Below are 15,510 nucleotides of genomic sequence, written 5' to 3'. Positions count from 1 at the left end.
CAACAACAACAACAACAACAAAACAACAAAACAACAACAACAACAACAAAGCAACAACAACAATAATAATAATAATAATAATAATAATAATAATAATAATAATAAAGTTCCCAGCACGTGTGGCAGGAGAATTTGGGAAATGGTGTCTGCAAGACTAATGGAAAAGATGTTCCTCATTATGCTGCTGAGTAGACTGTCCTGAGAAGCTGAATAACTGACTTCTTGAATTCAAAATGTTTTCAATAAGGCCTTCTGTGCAGCACAGAGATACCTTGAAAAAGGTATAAATTTTATGTTGACTTTTATCAACTTAATAGTTTATATACTTCTCTGACAGTGATATATATTTTGAGAATCAAAGGGAAATGAGGACAATTATCAAAACTAGGTGCACCCTTGAATGTAACCAATCTTTTTAACAAATTTAGTTAAATTTCCTATTGACAATTCGTATATGAACTAACTGGAACTTTTTGTATATTTGAGAAAATTACAGAAAGTTATTCCAGTCTTCTAAGCACACAAGTTCTACTCAATGGATTGTTCATTATTTATATGCTATGCTATTCATAGCTTATATTTCATGATCTCTCTCTTACTGGTATATGGCAGTATTGTTCTCTCTCTTCATTGGATATAAGAAAACTTGAAGAAGCATAAAGAACATAAAATAGAAAGATTCATAAGAAATTAAATGTATTTATCTACCATTTTAATCTAAATACATCTACATGAGGTTATGATGACACATTTTATAGACTAAACTATTATTAACATTATAATTTTTGAAAGACACATTTCTGTCAAAAAGAAAAAGTCAAAACCAAAGTGCTGTCAATATTGAATTAAGTTCTTGTGCCTCAACATGTGCTGTGTTCCCCAAACCATTATTTTCACTATCATTTTGTGCTGTTTGCAACCCTGCTTAGCCCTAAATGTATAGATGTTAACTTAAACTAAAGAATTTCTGTAAAATAACGATTTACTAAGCATACTGCATTTTTAAAGATTAATGACTAAATTAAAGGTTTGTGTAAGTCTTATGAGATAACTTCAATTGGACAGCAAATTAATTTAAAACTTGGCTATTAAAACAACAAAAATGTATAATATTCTTGCAATACTTAGAAATTTCCATTATTTTTATTTTACTGTTGTGGCATAGGTGTGTAGTTCTGTCATATTACCATGTATTGTGATTATGTTACAATGTACTTCACCTCCAAGCTCCTTATCCCCTTCCCTTTCAGCATACTTATTTCTATTCAGTTCATAGTTTCACCGAGTGGATTACCAGAGCAGCATTTTCGATAATGAATTACTTAGGTATCTATTGCTGGTTTGAATATTCATTTGTCTTTAAAATGTGAAATTGCTTTTCTATAGAAGGAAGCATATATCCACTCCTAGTTACTACTACTGCCTTCTGTTATTAGATCAGGTAAGAATGGAGGCCTGTGAGCTGACAATTAGTCTTGGTGGTCTAATAACAATGGATAATCTAGTTGAACTAAATATGAAATGTACAGATGACCGAAAGAGAACAGAATGTCATATAGCAGCAGGAAAGATAGATCTACAGTACTTGTTAATGATTTATCAAATGATAGAAAATTAGATAGAAAATTCTGTCAGATGGAAATTAGATAGGAATTAGATAAAAAATTCTGTCAAATGATAGAAAATTTTTGATAGAAAATTAGTTCCTAAATGGTAGTAAACATAACCAATTTTCTATTGCAGCTAGTTCTTAACAGCTGCACCAACTTCAAATTTCCAACTCTTCAAAAATGAAATATTGTTACAGTAAAGTATTTATTAAGTCCTCCTAATAACGTATCTGGAAGCAGCCACTACCATGGCAAGCAACTCCTTTATTAGTTACCTATTGTCAGCTTTGCCTCAGGATGGAAAACTACCAAACCAGTAGTTAATTACATAAAATGTCTGGCTCCTTGGGAAATATGGCTACAATAATGCATTACTTAAATACCACTTTGTGCTATTAATCTTTTACACACACACATACACACAAAATATATTCCTTTCACAGTCTCTACTCCATAGACTGAAATAAATATTGAGATGAGTCCATGCTAAAAAGGAGGCATTGGTTACAGCCAGCCAAAGGTAATTTGCTTATGGGGGGCTGAAGGAATATACAAAGAGAAGGAAGAAATGTGTTTTACATTTATCGAAAGAATAAGCCACTGCTTTAGAAATTAGCCTCTTATGTGGTTTTTTTCTTTTTTCTTTTCTTTTCTTTTTTTTTTTTTCATTTTTACTAGTCAGTTGTTATATGAATTACTATTATGAATAAGGTACTTTTAAATATAAAAGACTATCTAACCACAAGTTCAGTGCCGTTCTACAAATTTGGTATTTTTCTGTGATTCTGTGATAGAAAATACCATGCAAAGGGATTAAAAAAAAAAAAAAAGACTATTTTATTCTTCATCTCAGGACAGTTTCTTCAAAAATCTGTGACCAAACTTCTGCCTGAAATATTTTTTAGATTAAAAAAGAAAAAAAAATAAAAAAGAAGCAATTGAACAATACTAATTGTATTTGTTAAATCACAACAATTTCACAGAACACACAAACAAGTAAAATAGTTTCTTTAAGCTTGGAAAGCATCAGGCCATCAAGTCACAAAATTATAATAAATACAATGAAACTTTTCAGAATGGCTGTATTCAATAAAAATATTCCTGTATAATAGCTGTCAGATGAGCTGCAGACCAAAACTTTTCCTTTCTAATTCAAATAATTTATCAAGCAATTCTAAATCATAAATGAAGTAACAACATATTTGTGAACAAATATAAAAGCTGTCTTTTCAAATAAGCTAAAAACAATGAATAATTGAGTCAGATCTAATTATATATGGGTAAATTTAACCTTACACCATACCAACAGCCAACACACTCTTCCAATAACAAATTTTGCATAGAGCTATACACATCATGAGATTTTAGAAAACATTTTATTTCCTTTCTTTTTTTTTCTGTTACATGACAGTTCAGGTAAATTTTACTTTAGAAGAAAAACATCCTGTTCTTAACATTCTGATTTACTTCTTTCATGTATTGTTAATGAGATAAAGTTAATAAATATTTGCTATGATTTGTTAGTTCTATGTGTTGTCAAGATATATTTCTGATTTTTTTTTCCAAGTCATATAAAGTTATAACAAGTAATGCTTTCCCTGTATGTTGTATGTTATCTTAAAGGGAAGTATTGGTTTCCAAAACAAAACCTGATAAAAAAAAGTAAATGATTATATTTCTGTTTAATTTTAGAGAATATTTGCATTGCATGTATGAGCTTCCAAATGTACTTCAGATTCTTCTGCCAATATACAAAACATGACATTTACAACAATGCTTCCAAGGGAGCCAGGTAATGTCTCTTATATATGTTGGTAGTGAAATGACCGTTTGAAAAATAATTACCTCTAAAAGTGAATTATTTTCAGAGTCCTTCTGTGAGACCTAGTATCTTCTCAAGGATTCCTGACATCAGCCTGATTCATCGATGGTTAAATGATATCTCAGGTGCAATCAGCTTTTTTTTCCTGCCTATGAGCCTTTCGTTTGCAGTTGGTCCTATTTGTGATCTTCACTTCACTTAACTGTCTTGCTCTTTGCTAGCGTGGGCTTTTGCATCTGGGCAGTTTTTCATTATCTTGATCACCTCCCTAATAACATTTTGTTCTTAGAAAATGCAAACTGAAATTGTACAGATTAAGGTACTGAACTTGCAAAACAAAATAATGCTCTGGCTCTCAGCCTTCTAGCATAGAGCATTTTTTGTGCTACCTTTGACACAGATTCCCCTGGGTTAAAATTCCACCTTACTACATTTGTACTGTCTATAATATTGTGGTATAATCTGTCACCAAAGCATGTGTCTTGTACAGATGGAGGTACACTGTTCATGCTCTATAGGTAGCTAGATCAGTACAGAGAGTATTTAGTGTTTTTCATCCAAATAACCAGAGGAATGAATGCAAAGGTCTTAACAAGGGTATAGTTCATTAACATAAATAGCAAGCTGTAAATTTTTAAAAGGAACAAATAAAATTAAAGATGCAACATCAAAACAAAACTACATAAATGGTGACACAATTTCTAGAATCTTATACCTTTATTGTACCCCACAGTTTGAATCAATTTATAGTAACACCAATAGGAAATAAATGTAACAGAGTGAAGTATAATATGGTCCACTTGAAATATGATAGGAAAAAAAAAAAAAAAAACAAGTTAGGCAAGTTTATTCACCTCTTGATGACTGGATGAGTGACTGTGTTTATGGGCAAATTTTTAAAACGGTACAGCCAGGATCTAGCACACACTGAAGCAGTTGTTAGTTGTACAGGAGTGTCCATATGCATTGTCAAGACGGTTGTCTGTAGGGACCCCTTACACTATAACATGAAACCTCCTTTTTTAGAGCAGTTCTATAAAGGAAATTTGTCTTTCATTAGACTAATGCCAAGTGGCATCAATGGGATTTGTGGTTCATACAAAATACAGCTTCCTCCTCATTTTACAGTGACTGCAGAAAATGGAAAATTATTTATGTGCCTTGCTTTCCCCTCTGCCTTATGTCTCACTCCAGAAAATATCCAAAATTGGGTTCTGTGAGGGGTGGAAATTGTTGTTGTTAGCATACTATCTTTTCATTTTTCTTAGTGCTCTTCGGCAAGACCACTTGTTCAGGGAGCTTTTGAGCGTGAAATGGAACAAGGGGAAAAGAGGAATGATGTTGCTTAGCAACAATTCTCTCTTTGGTCAGGTAGTATGATTATGAGAAACAGAAATCTGTAAATTCAGTGGATTTGGGTTCTATCCAGGAATTTTATTTAATTTCCCAGGATCAAGCTTTTCCCTTGCAAAATTGTAGACAGCCTTGATCATCCAAAATATAAAGCACAGAACTAATCAAGCAACAATATCATGTAAGTAGCAGGAAATGTTATCCTAATGGAGCACTTAATTCAGTTGTTCTGCTTTATCTGTTGTAGTATGCGCTTCAGAAGGGTACTTTTGAAACAAAAAGTATCCTCAGACTCTACAATTAATTTATTTTCTTTTTATAAATGGTTTTGTCATATAAAAAACAAACTTCTACCTAAAAATAAAACACAACCTCTGTTTTTAAGTATTAGGATATTTATATATTTTATACCTTTTGCGTTAGTGGGGTTCTGATTCAGCTTTATGTATTTATTTATTATTAATGACTAGATGGTGGTATTTCTATCAAGAGAATTATTCTTATGTCTAGATCTCTTCACTGTCTACATACCTGTAGCAGAAGGAATAAGAGACTTTCTTATGTAAAACATGACATTAGGGACACAGTCTTACAAAAATAAAAAATATATATTAAAAAATCTGTGGATTGGAAGTAACCATAGCAGCACCTGAATCTGTAAAGTCAATGCCCCTAATTCTGGGTGCAGAAAATAATGCTATTATTATTTAACCCATCTACCTTTAGTCAAGCACTGCTTTATTTTTCAACTCTCCTGCCCTTTTAGAACAGGAATGTATTTTACACACAATTCACAAGATGTGTTATGAGTCCATTTTAAGCTTAAAAAGCAAACAGAAATGATGTATGTAGGTACCTTCAAATTACTTTTGATCCCATGTGAAAATTAAAAACAATCAAACAAATAAACAACCCCTCCCCAAACAAACAAACAAAAAATGTTACCATTTCAAAAAGACTGCTAGCAATCAAATGTGTTGATAAGAAAACTACTCAGTGTGTAGACTGGGTTTATCTATATTGTCTGACTGGGTGCCCCAGATAGGAAATAGTTAGAGATATAATGTCCTTCATTTAAGAACATCAGGCAAAACATTTTTTATTTTTTTCCTGAATTATTTTCTACAGTAACTTGTGGGTATTGTTACGAGTAGATAGAATACTAAGATTATATACGGAAAGGTGCTGCCTAATAAGCAGTTTCAGCATTGCTCTGAACAGACTGAATGGGACCAAAAAAATAAAAAAATGCTGAGGGGGTTGCACAAACCTATCCATACTGTATTGTTATTCCCACTGCACTTCATGGTTGTGTTAAGTATGCTTTTGGAACTGCAGTGTGACAGAGGTGGAACATATGAAATTGATTCACACCTTAAGGCTCAGTGGGTAGTTCCAGGGAAATTACACACTTCATTATACTTAAGCACAGAAAGATGAACAATAATGAAATTCTAATATGTAGTGGTCATAGCATAGGGATTATTGACATAGACAGAAATTCAGGGAAATGGCATAAGTTTTTTGGATGACTAAGCAACAATCAATATAATAAGTTTAGCTAACTCTTGATAGCAAAATAACATAATGAAGTAGAATTAAAATAAGAATAGCAAACATGCAGAAAAATCATTTATATCAGTTACAAAAAGGTTCTACCTAGAATACGGACAAGTCAAGTATATCACTACTGGATAGGGAGAGATGAGCTACAAGTGATATAGTTGTCTTTATTTTGTCAAATGTATTCACGTTACAGCTACATGAACAAGTGTATTGTATTTAATAAGGTCTATTACAATGTGTATTTATTTATTTGTTTTTTAATTCCAGTTCACAGAGAAGACTCAGAGCAGCCTCAGCAACACTTTGCATCAAAACTTCTGCATGTAGTTATATTTTTACTTTACCAGATTGCATAGAATTTAATATATAACTTAGATATACAAAATGTGCTGGTAAATCTTCCTCTGGCTGAAGTTTCCTACAGAGGTTAAAACATTTAAGAACAAAAGTCTAAACTCATAAAGACATCTAAGTATTCTAATCTTCTAGAAAATCTCAATAAAAGTTTATGCTAAATGTCTACTTAATTACTTCTAAATTACTTAATTACTACAAAAAAAAAAAAAAAGTACTCAAGTCTTTCTCCATTCTCAGAACAACCAGATAAGCAATTTTTCTCAACCTTGTCACCTATACAAACATCTTATTTCTGACTGTGCATATTTAACTTCCCCTTACTGGATGCTGTTCTGGTTTGTCCCATGTCCTGAAGTGTACCAGCTGCAGATCCTTTAGCAGTCTTAAACCCAGACAGAAATAGCAGGAAAAAAACACAAGAATTTGGAAGCGTGCTTTCTGCTCCTGGATATACACTGACTGTCCAAATAAACCAGTTAGAAAGTTTTATACTCTCATTTTCTCATGTTTAATTCCTAAGGCTAGTTGATGATTGCAGAAATAATTAATAACCTTTTTAGCAAATGTGAATAGAGATTCTAATCCTCAAGCATTGAAAACTATCACAGTTCCACAGAAGTCCATAAAAATTGGTATTTTCCCATAAAGTTTGGTCATTATCTTCCGTCTTCCTTAAATACGTTGTGTTCTTTCTAGTTTAGTAATCATGTTTCTCTCCTGACAAAACTTTGAGTGAGACTTTTTTTTTTTTTTTTTTTCTTCTCTCACAGCCAGTTACTCTCTGTCTCTAGAGACACATTCTAGAGACTGTCTCTCCCTAGAGACACAGACTCACACACAGACACACAGGCATATGCACACACATTCCCAGATAACACAGGCCAGGTTATGTGTAGCTTTCTGAAGACTGCAATGCAGTTGTACGTACCTACAGCACCATTTTTAACTAGGTAATATTTCACTGAGCCATACCACTTCAGACTTTCTTTGCTGTGTAAGAAAAATATTTGATATTTATCAAACAATTATGATATATGCTTTTAAGCATTTTAATGTCTACTACTCAAAAAAAAAAAAAAATCCCCAAAGAAGTAATATAGAAGAGGAAGATGAAGAGATACAGATATTCAGTGGTAAATATGGATGTGTTTTGTAATAGAGTAATGAAAGAAACTTGAAACTTCAATAACCATTTGAAGAACTATGCATCAATATTCCATTGACATATTTCATTGCATTGCAGTCTTAACTTAAAATGAGATATAATATAAAGTACATACCAGACATAGGGTCAGTGATCTGAAGAAACTTGCTGAAGACATCACATACAGTAGAAAATCACATGGTTTAGGCCTTCAAATGTAAGCCCATTCTGGAGTTATGTGGGAGAGATCCTGTAAAAAGATCTTCTTATGTATCTAATCAGGATTTCAACCTTTTGGACAGTGAGGCATTTCTATAAGGCAAGGAATTTCAGTCCAGGTTTTTAAATCAAAGTGCAGAATACTTTTACGTATTATAATGGACTTAACTATGTTCTCAGAGGTGATAAACAAAAACATAATATATAGGTGCTACTTCTGCTACTTCTACTTGTTTGGTTTCAGCTCATTATGCACAGTGACTGCATTAGTTGACAAGGAAAGATCAACTAATGTCATCTACCTGGAGTTCTTTAAGGCCTTTGACAGGGTCACACATGACATCCTGGTCTCCATATTGAAGAGATGTGGATTTGATGGGTGGACCATTCAGTGGATAAGAAGTTGACTTGAAGGTTGCAACCAGACAGTGGTGGTCAATGGCTCTACATCCAAGTGGAGGCTGGTGATGAGTGGTGTCCCTCACGGGTCTGTCCTGGGACAGGTACTGTTTGATATCTTTATCAGTGACATTGACAGTGAGATCGAGTGCACCCTCATTAAGTTTGCAGATGACACCAAACTGAGTGGTGCAGTTGATACAACAGAAGGAAGAGATACCATACAATGAGACCTGGAAAAGCTAAAGCTTGAGAATCAGGCCCAGGTGAACTACATGACATTCAACAAGTCTATGTAAGGTGCTGCACCTGGGCCAGGACAATCCCAGACAGGAGGCCAGACTGGGAGAAGAACTCACTGAGAGTAGCTGTGCAAAGAAAAACTTGGGGGTGGTGGTGGATGAAAAACTTGAAATGAGCCAGCAGTGCATACTTGCAGCCCAGAAGGCCAACTGCATCCTGGGCTGCACCAAAAGAGGAGTGGCCAGCAGGCTGAGGGAGGTGATTGTTCCTCTCTACTCTGCCCTTATGAGGTCCCACTTGGTGTACTGCATCCAGGTCTGGGGCCCCCAGCACAAGTAGGATATTCATCTGTTAAAACAGGTCCAGAGAAAGGCTACAAATATGATCAAAGGTCTGGATGATGTATCTCTCCTATGAAGAAAGGATGGGAGAGACGGGGATGTTCAGCCTAAAGAAAAGAAGACTCCTGGGTGGCCTCATTGCAGAGTTTCAGTAGTTAAAGGGGGCTTATAAAAAAGATGACTCTTTGCTCAATCAGATAATGACAGAACAAAGGGGAATGGCTTTAAACTAAAAGAGGAGATATTTAGATTAGAGATTAGAAGGATATTCTTCACTCAGAGGGTGGTGAGGCACTGGAGCGAGCTGTCCAGAGAGGCTGTGAATGCCCCGTCCCTGAAGGTATTAAAGACCAGGTTAGATGAGGCCCTGAGCAACCTGATGTTGTGGGTGGCATTCCTGCCTATGGAAGGGTGGTAGGAACTAGGTGATCTTTAATTTCCATTCCAACTTGAGCCATTCTACGATTCTGTGATAACAAAGGATTTTTTTCTTCTCATTTGTTTTTGAAACCTATTTCTTCTTGTATCTCTGAATTCACAAATCATTTGTCCATACACAGAAGGGGATCAATGGTATTTTTGTGTCCCAGTACTTTTTCCAGTGTTAATGGAACACTGTGTCACAGCTAAGTAATGTTTGGCTATGCTTTTTATTTTTATTTTTATTTTTTAATATTTTTGTCTTCTTTTCTTTTTTCTTTTAGGGAGTCAGTCAAATGCAATAGCAGTCATTGGGTTGCCATTGTTTGTTTATGTGTTGGTTTATTTTTGTTACTTGAAAGCTGATGTGGTTTTTGTGATTATCTTGGGCTGGCTCACGTCAGAGGTCTAGTCACTGTTTCACAACTACAGTACAGTTTTGTGATTGCCCATATCTGATTTTCATGCTGATATCAGAGGGCAGAAATATGTAGTTAAATGGAGTACCTGAGCATATGCTCATTTTTAAAATGTAGTGTCTATCTTGATAGCAACAGAATCAAGCTGCCAAAACTTCACATTCTGGGTGCAACACATTTGCATAAGCATGAGGCTGAATTTCTGTCAAAGGTTAGGATTTCTGGATGTTTGTGGTAAATGCTGTGTATGATGTAGTGCTTAAGGAAATCTATCACATATTCATGAAAGGAAGATATTAGTTCAATCCACATACAAATGTTTAGTGAGAATCTTGGAGACCCATGCAATTCATCTTTCTTCTTTTCCTAGAGCCACTGTCTGTTCCCATGTCTTAAAATAATTCTTTCTAGTGACAGATGGCAAAGCCTCAAATTTCAACACATCAAGCATATTCTTGTTTGAGGCAGGAGAGTGTGTCTAATGTGTATGAGGGTATACTACTTTCCTTTTGCAGTGGTCCACTTTTCAACAGATTTACCCACATAAGAAAATCCAGAATCATAACATAGGTGTGCTGAGCAACTATCTGTTCTCACTTAAGGCTAAGAAGGAAATTAGATTCACTTTATTATTTAATCCAGAAAGAAATGGAGAACTCCTGATTTTCAGGTGGCTTTTCCATATTCTGAAGATAGGCTACATCATGAAAGAAGTCAGGATCTTGTGGTCATTTTATATGCTCATTCAAATTTGGAACCTTGTCACAGGAAGAAATAAACCCAAGGAAGCTCAGTTTTTCACCAGAAAAAAAAAAAAAAAAAAAAAAAAAAAAAAAAAAAAAAACAGTATTAGCTTTTTAAGAGTCATTAGCTTTTTGTAGACAGAAGCTGGAGGGAAAAAAAAATAATAATAATTAATCCTTTGATGGATCTATTAACTATCTCTCAGACTCTGAGAGATCAGAATTATTTTTCCACTATCATATAGGAGAATACAATTGGAAAAGAAGTTTTTCTCAGTCTCTGCTTAGATACAAAATCTGAGTGCCCTTTTTCTTGTCTGTTCATACAAACAGTGAAGTACAGTCTTCATTGTTTTAGGACAATGAAGTCAGTGATTTCATTTCCAGTGTTCAACCTTAGATCATAGAATCATAGAATCCTTGAATAACCCGAGTTGGAAGGGACCCACAAGGATCATCAAGTCCAACTCCTGGATCCACACAGGTCTACCCCAAAATTCAGACCACACAACCGAGAACATAGTCCAAATGCTTCTTAAACTCCAACAGTCTTGGTGACGTGACTGGCGAGCCTGTTCCAGTGTGTGACCACCTTCACTTCTTGGTGAAGGATCTTTTCTTGATATCCAGCCTCAACCTCCCCTGTCATAGCTTGACTCCATTCCCTCCAGTCCTATTGCTGATCACCAGAGAGAAGAGATCAGAGCCTGCCCTTCTGCTCCCCCTTGTGAGGAAACTGTATACCATGGTAAGGTCTCCCCTCAGCCTTCTCTTTTCCAGGCTGAACAAACCAAGTGACCTCAGCTGCTCCTCATATGTCTTCCCTTCTAGGCCCTTCATCATCTTTGTATTCCTTTCTAATGAGAGCTACTTCTGTTTGCAAGATACAATAGATGGATAATGCTGCTGTGGTGACATCTTTGATCTGCATGTGTGCTATCATCTTTCTAAAATTGCCATGTTCTTCCCCTATGATCAGAATAAAACATATGAAAAAGGACTTGAATCTATAAAAGGTCCAATGATGAATGGTAAATATTAATCTGTAAAAACTGTTCACCTAACCTGACTGTTAAGCCTAAAATGTGTCAGAGAACAAATTGTAAGTAAAATCTGTATTACATACCCCATTCTTTGTCTTGGTCTTCTCTGCTTTTTTTTCAAAGTCGTGGAATGTGAAATGCTAGCTGAGGCCCAGACCACCTCTCCAGGTAACTGGCAGCATTCTCTGCCAATTTGTGAATTCATACATGACAGAAAAAAAAAAAAAAAAAGAAAAAAATCAAAAGGAATTAATATAATTGCCACTTCTTGAGTCACTAAGACTCCAGAGGAGGACCATATGCTGGCAAGAGTGGTCCCAGATCTAGTTCCAAAAGCAAGTAGAACTTTGATAATGGAAGGGGTATTGGCCTCCATGACGTATTTTTCCTATGTGTTTCTTAATTGCTAACTTCCTGGACATTTTGAGGTAGGTATATATATTTCCTTTATCTTTCCCATTTTTTTGTTTAGCTTTCTGTACTTCTGGAGCATCTGACTCACAAAAGATCTAAATCATAGCCATCTCTATTTTGCCTTGATCTTGGTACTTTGAAATATATCTGAGAAAGGGTGTTTGAGTAGTTATCAATGATCTGGCCAATGCTTACGCTTTATATGTCAGTAGTAAAGTGAACCCCAGCAATAAAATATATATATTCCAAAGACTTTCTGAAATTTCTGAGGTCATCTCTGTTATGGATGATTGGTTGTATTCTCCAGAATACTGAGAATTACCTTATGCAGGTATGGCATAGAAACTGATAATTTCCGTTTGTCAATAGCTGTCAAATCTGAGGTCACCAAACACGGTTTCTGTATCACCACACCATTCCCCCCATCATCCTTCTCCCTCCAATTCTGATTTCTGAAATGTATTGTTTTCTGTTTCTGCCTAACTTTTCAAATGACTTGTTCACTCATCTGTAAGAGCTCCAGTATCTTACAAAATCTCAATTTTTATTCAAATAGGAGATAAAGATTTTCCAGCTAGAAATTGAAGCAAATAATCTACAGTTTTCTAGCTTTTGATTATAGTTCTCAAATATAGAAAAAGGGATACTATATGATCACCACAGATATTACTAATCACACCAAGTTTGGCCTGCAGTCTGAGTGGTTTAACAATCTGCAACTTATTAACCCAAGTCCTGCTGCCTATGAACTGCACTTCTAACACAGCTTTTATCACCAGTTCTTTGTTTCCTTACTGCTTGGCTTGGGACTAAGTTTCCAAACAGAACAGAAAGTCCACAGAAGTGGATTCTATTTCCAATGAGAGTGGAATTTGTTCTTGTATTTACCCTTCCCTACAATGAGATGTCATGTTTATTCCTGTGAGTGCAGGCCTTCATTATTTTCACTCTTTCTTTTTAAAGCAGGGGGAAGATGGAAGGAGAGCTTCAACATTGTTTCTTTGGTCATTGAGTCCTTATTATAAAACAGTAAATGTAACTGTTTAGTTTCCATTGTTAAAAATGATGAATTTCCTTCCCAAATAGAGTGTTTACAATTAAACCTTTTGCTTGATTGCACAAAACTTCCTTGGATTAACATTTCCAGAAAGTATATTTCAAGTGATACAAAACAGAGTTTAAGCAAAATGTTTATATTCCCCTCAAAACAATTTTCCCTCTTGCACGCTCCATTTATCAATGGTTTTAATGAGTCCTGTAGGAAAAGTTAGCAACAGCATTACATTTCCTGGTGAGTAGTGCGCAACACTCACTTGACAGTCTGCCTGTAGCCTAATATTTGTTGCACATACATGCAGGTAGATCTCAATCACTCTCATTTTCTTAGTGAGATGACACAGCCAGACGAAATTCATTTTTTAAATCGAAAATACTAGATAAATTGGTTGATATTCATCCAGCTTCATGTCAATGTCTGTGAAAAAGAAAAATTCTGATTGCTTGAAGCTCTGGCTTTTGTATTTTCTTTTATGTTATCAGCACTCATAACAGGCTCACTAAGGAAAATCAATAAATAAGACAATATAGTCCTTGAGCTCATCAGTTTTCCATGAATATAGGCAAATACCACTCAGTGAATTTCTTCTGGTGATATAATTGCTTTAATGCATTCCTTACTATTGTAAGAGATAACCAGAGTATGTCATGGTCTCTAGTATCATACTTTGTTCTAAAGACTTGGATATTATTAGAAATTAATTCTCCAAAAACAGTCTTACATTTGAAGCATTCTATTAGAAGTGACATTTGTGCAGAGAAATTCAGATTTTTCTTGTTCTGAGCCATCACTCCGCAAAGTTTCTGCTTACGAAAGTGATAACAGAACTTGGAGTTCAAAGTGCTTTTGAATAAGTGCCAGGTATTTTGAGATGCCTGCAGCTAACACATCGTTGCATGACAAATCATTTCCACTAACTCCTTTGGAGCAGCCTGACAGTTTGTTCTAGTTATTGAGAGATCACTTGAAGTTCTGAAGTATAAGAGATTATCCACAACATGTCTGTGAGCAATTACTGTTTTTTTTTTTTTTTCACTTGTAGATCTCTACAGTTAAGTGTTTCTGCTTAGAAACAAAAGTCTCTTTTTTTTTTTTTAAGTAGAAATAAAGTTTACCACTCTGAAATTAGCATGTAATCATAACTTCTATTACATATACTACTATTACATATAGCATTATTTAAGTGCTACCAATAAACATTTTAACAGTATACTTTCCTGTTAGAATGCATTATATAGTACATGCTCAGAGAGGGCTAAAGACATGAAAACAAAATAAAACTAAACCAACCAACCACCCACTAACCATCACCACCACCAGCAACACAAAACAAAAAAAAAGACCACAAAACCAAACCAAAACAAGACCAAAAAAAAAAAAAAAAAAGACAACCAAGCAATCCCCAAACAATCCAACAAACAAAATTCCTGAAAAAAATAGTTCTTTCTATTATTTGTTTTTCTGAAATAAATATTATATCATTAATTCTTATCATAAAAAAGAGAAGTTTTTCATTGTCTGACATCACATATTTCATATTAAAGTTTCCCTTGATCATTCTGGTTAATAAATAAATAAATAAAATCCTAATGTATTCTATATGTTATTTCCTGGAAAACATATGCATTCTGATTATTGCCAATAGGGAGTGGTGGAAAATATTTCAGGAATCAATATTAAAATAGCGAATACATTTTTTTTTAATTTCTTTGTATTTTTATTTTGTCAGTTTTAAGAGTGAGTGCCATCCATGTAATAAAATAAACAGTGTATGGGTTTTCAGCAAATATTTTGTTGTCATTTCTTAATGAAAATTTTATTTTCCTGATTGCATTTTTTTAAATTTACAAATAATTATTCTTACATTTTAATAGCTTCACTGTATTATCATCAGTAGATTAGTGCAAGAATTTATTTGAAAGCCATTGCACAAAGGATAGCTGTGCTGGGTCTGGCTGGGATGTTAACTTTCCCTGCAGCAGCCCATACAGTGTTGTGCTCTGCACTTGTAGCTAGAACAGCAGTGGTATCACACCAGTGTCGTGTCTGCTGCTGAGAAGTGCTGGCACAGCATCAGAACTCTCTCTAACCCTCCTAGGGGGTGGGCAAGAAAGTGAGAAAGAAACATCACCAGGGCAGCTGACCTAAACCAACCAAAGGCATATTCCATACTATATGATGTCACACTCAGCAATAAAAGGTGGAAAAAGGAAGAAGAAGGGAGGTGTGGGCTCTTGTTGCGAAAACGTCTGTCCTCCAGAACACTGGCTACGTGTGTTGATGCCCTGCTTTAAGGACATGGTCAAGCATCACTCATTTGCGTTTTTTTATTTTTATTTTTTCCCCTTTCCCCCTCCCTT

The sequence above is a fragment of the Anser brachyrhynchus genome (genome assembly GCF_964034855.1).
Source record: "Anser brachyrhynchus genome assembly, chromosome: Z".
Classification (NCBI taxonomy): Eukaryota; Metazoa; Chordata; class Aves; order Anseriformes; family Anatidae; genus Anser; species Anser brachyrhynchus.
The sequence above is the reverse complement of the archived record's forward strand: the minus strand, read 5'-3'. Positions refer to the sequence as shown.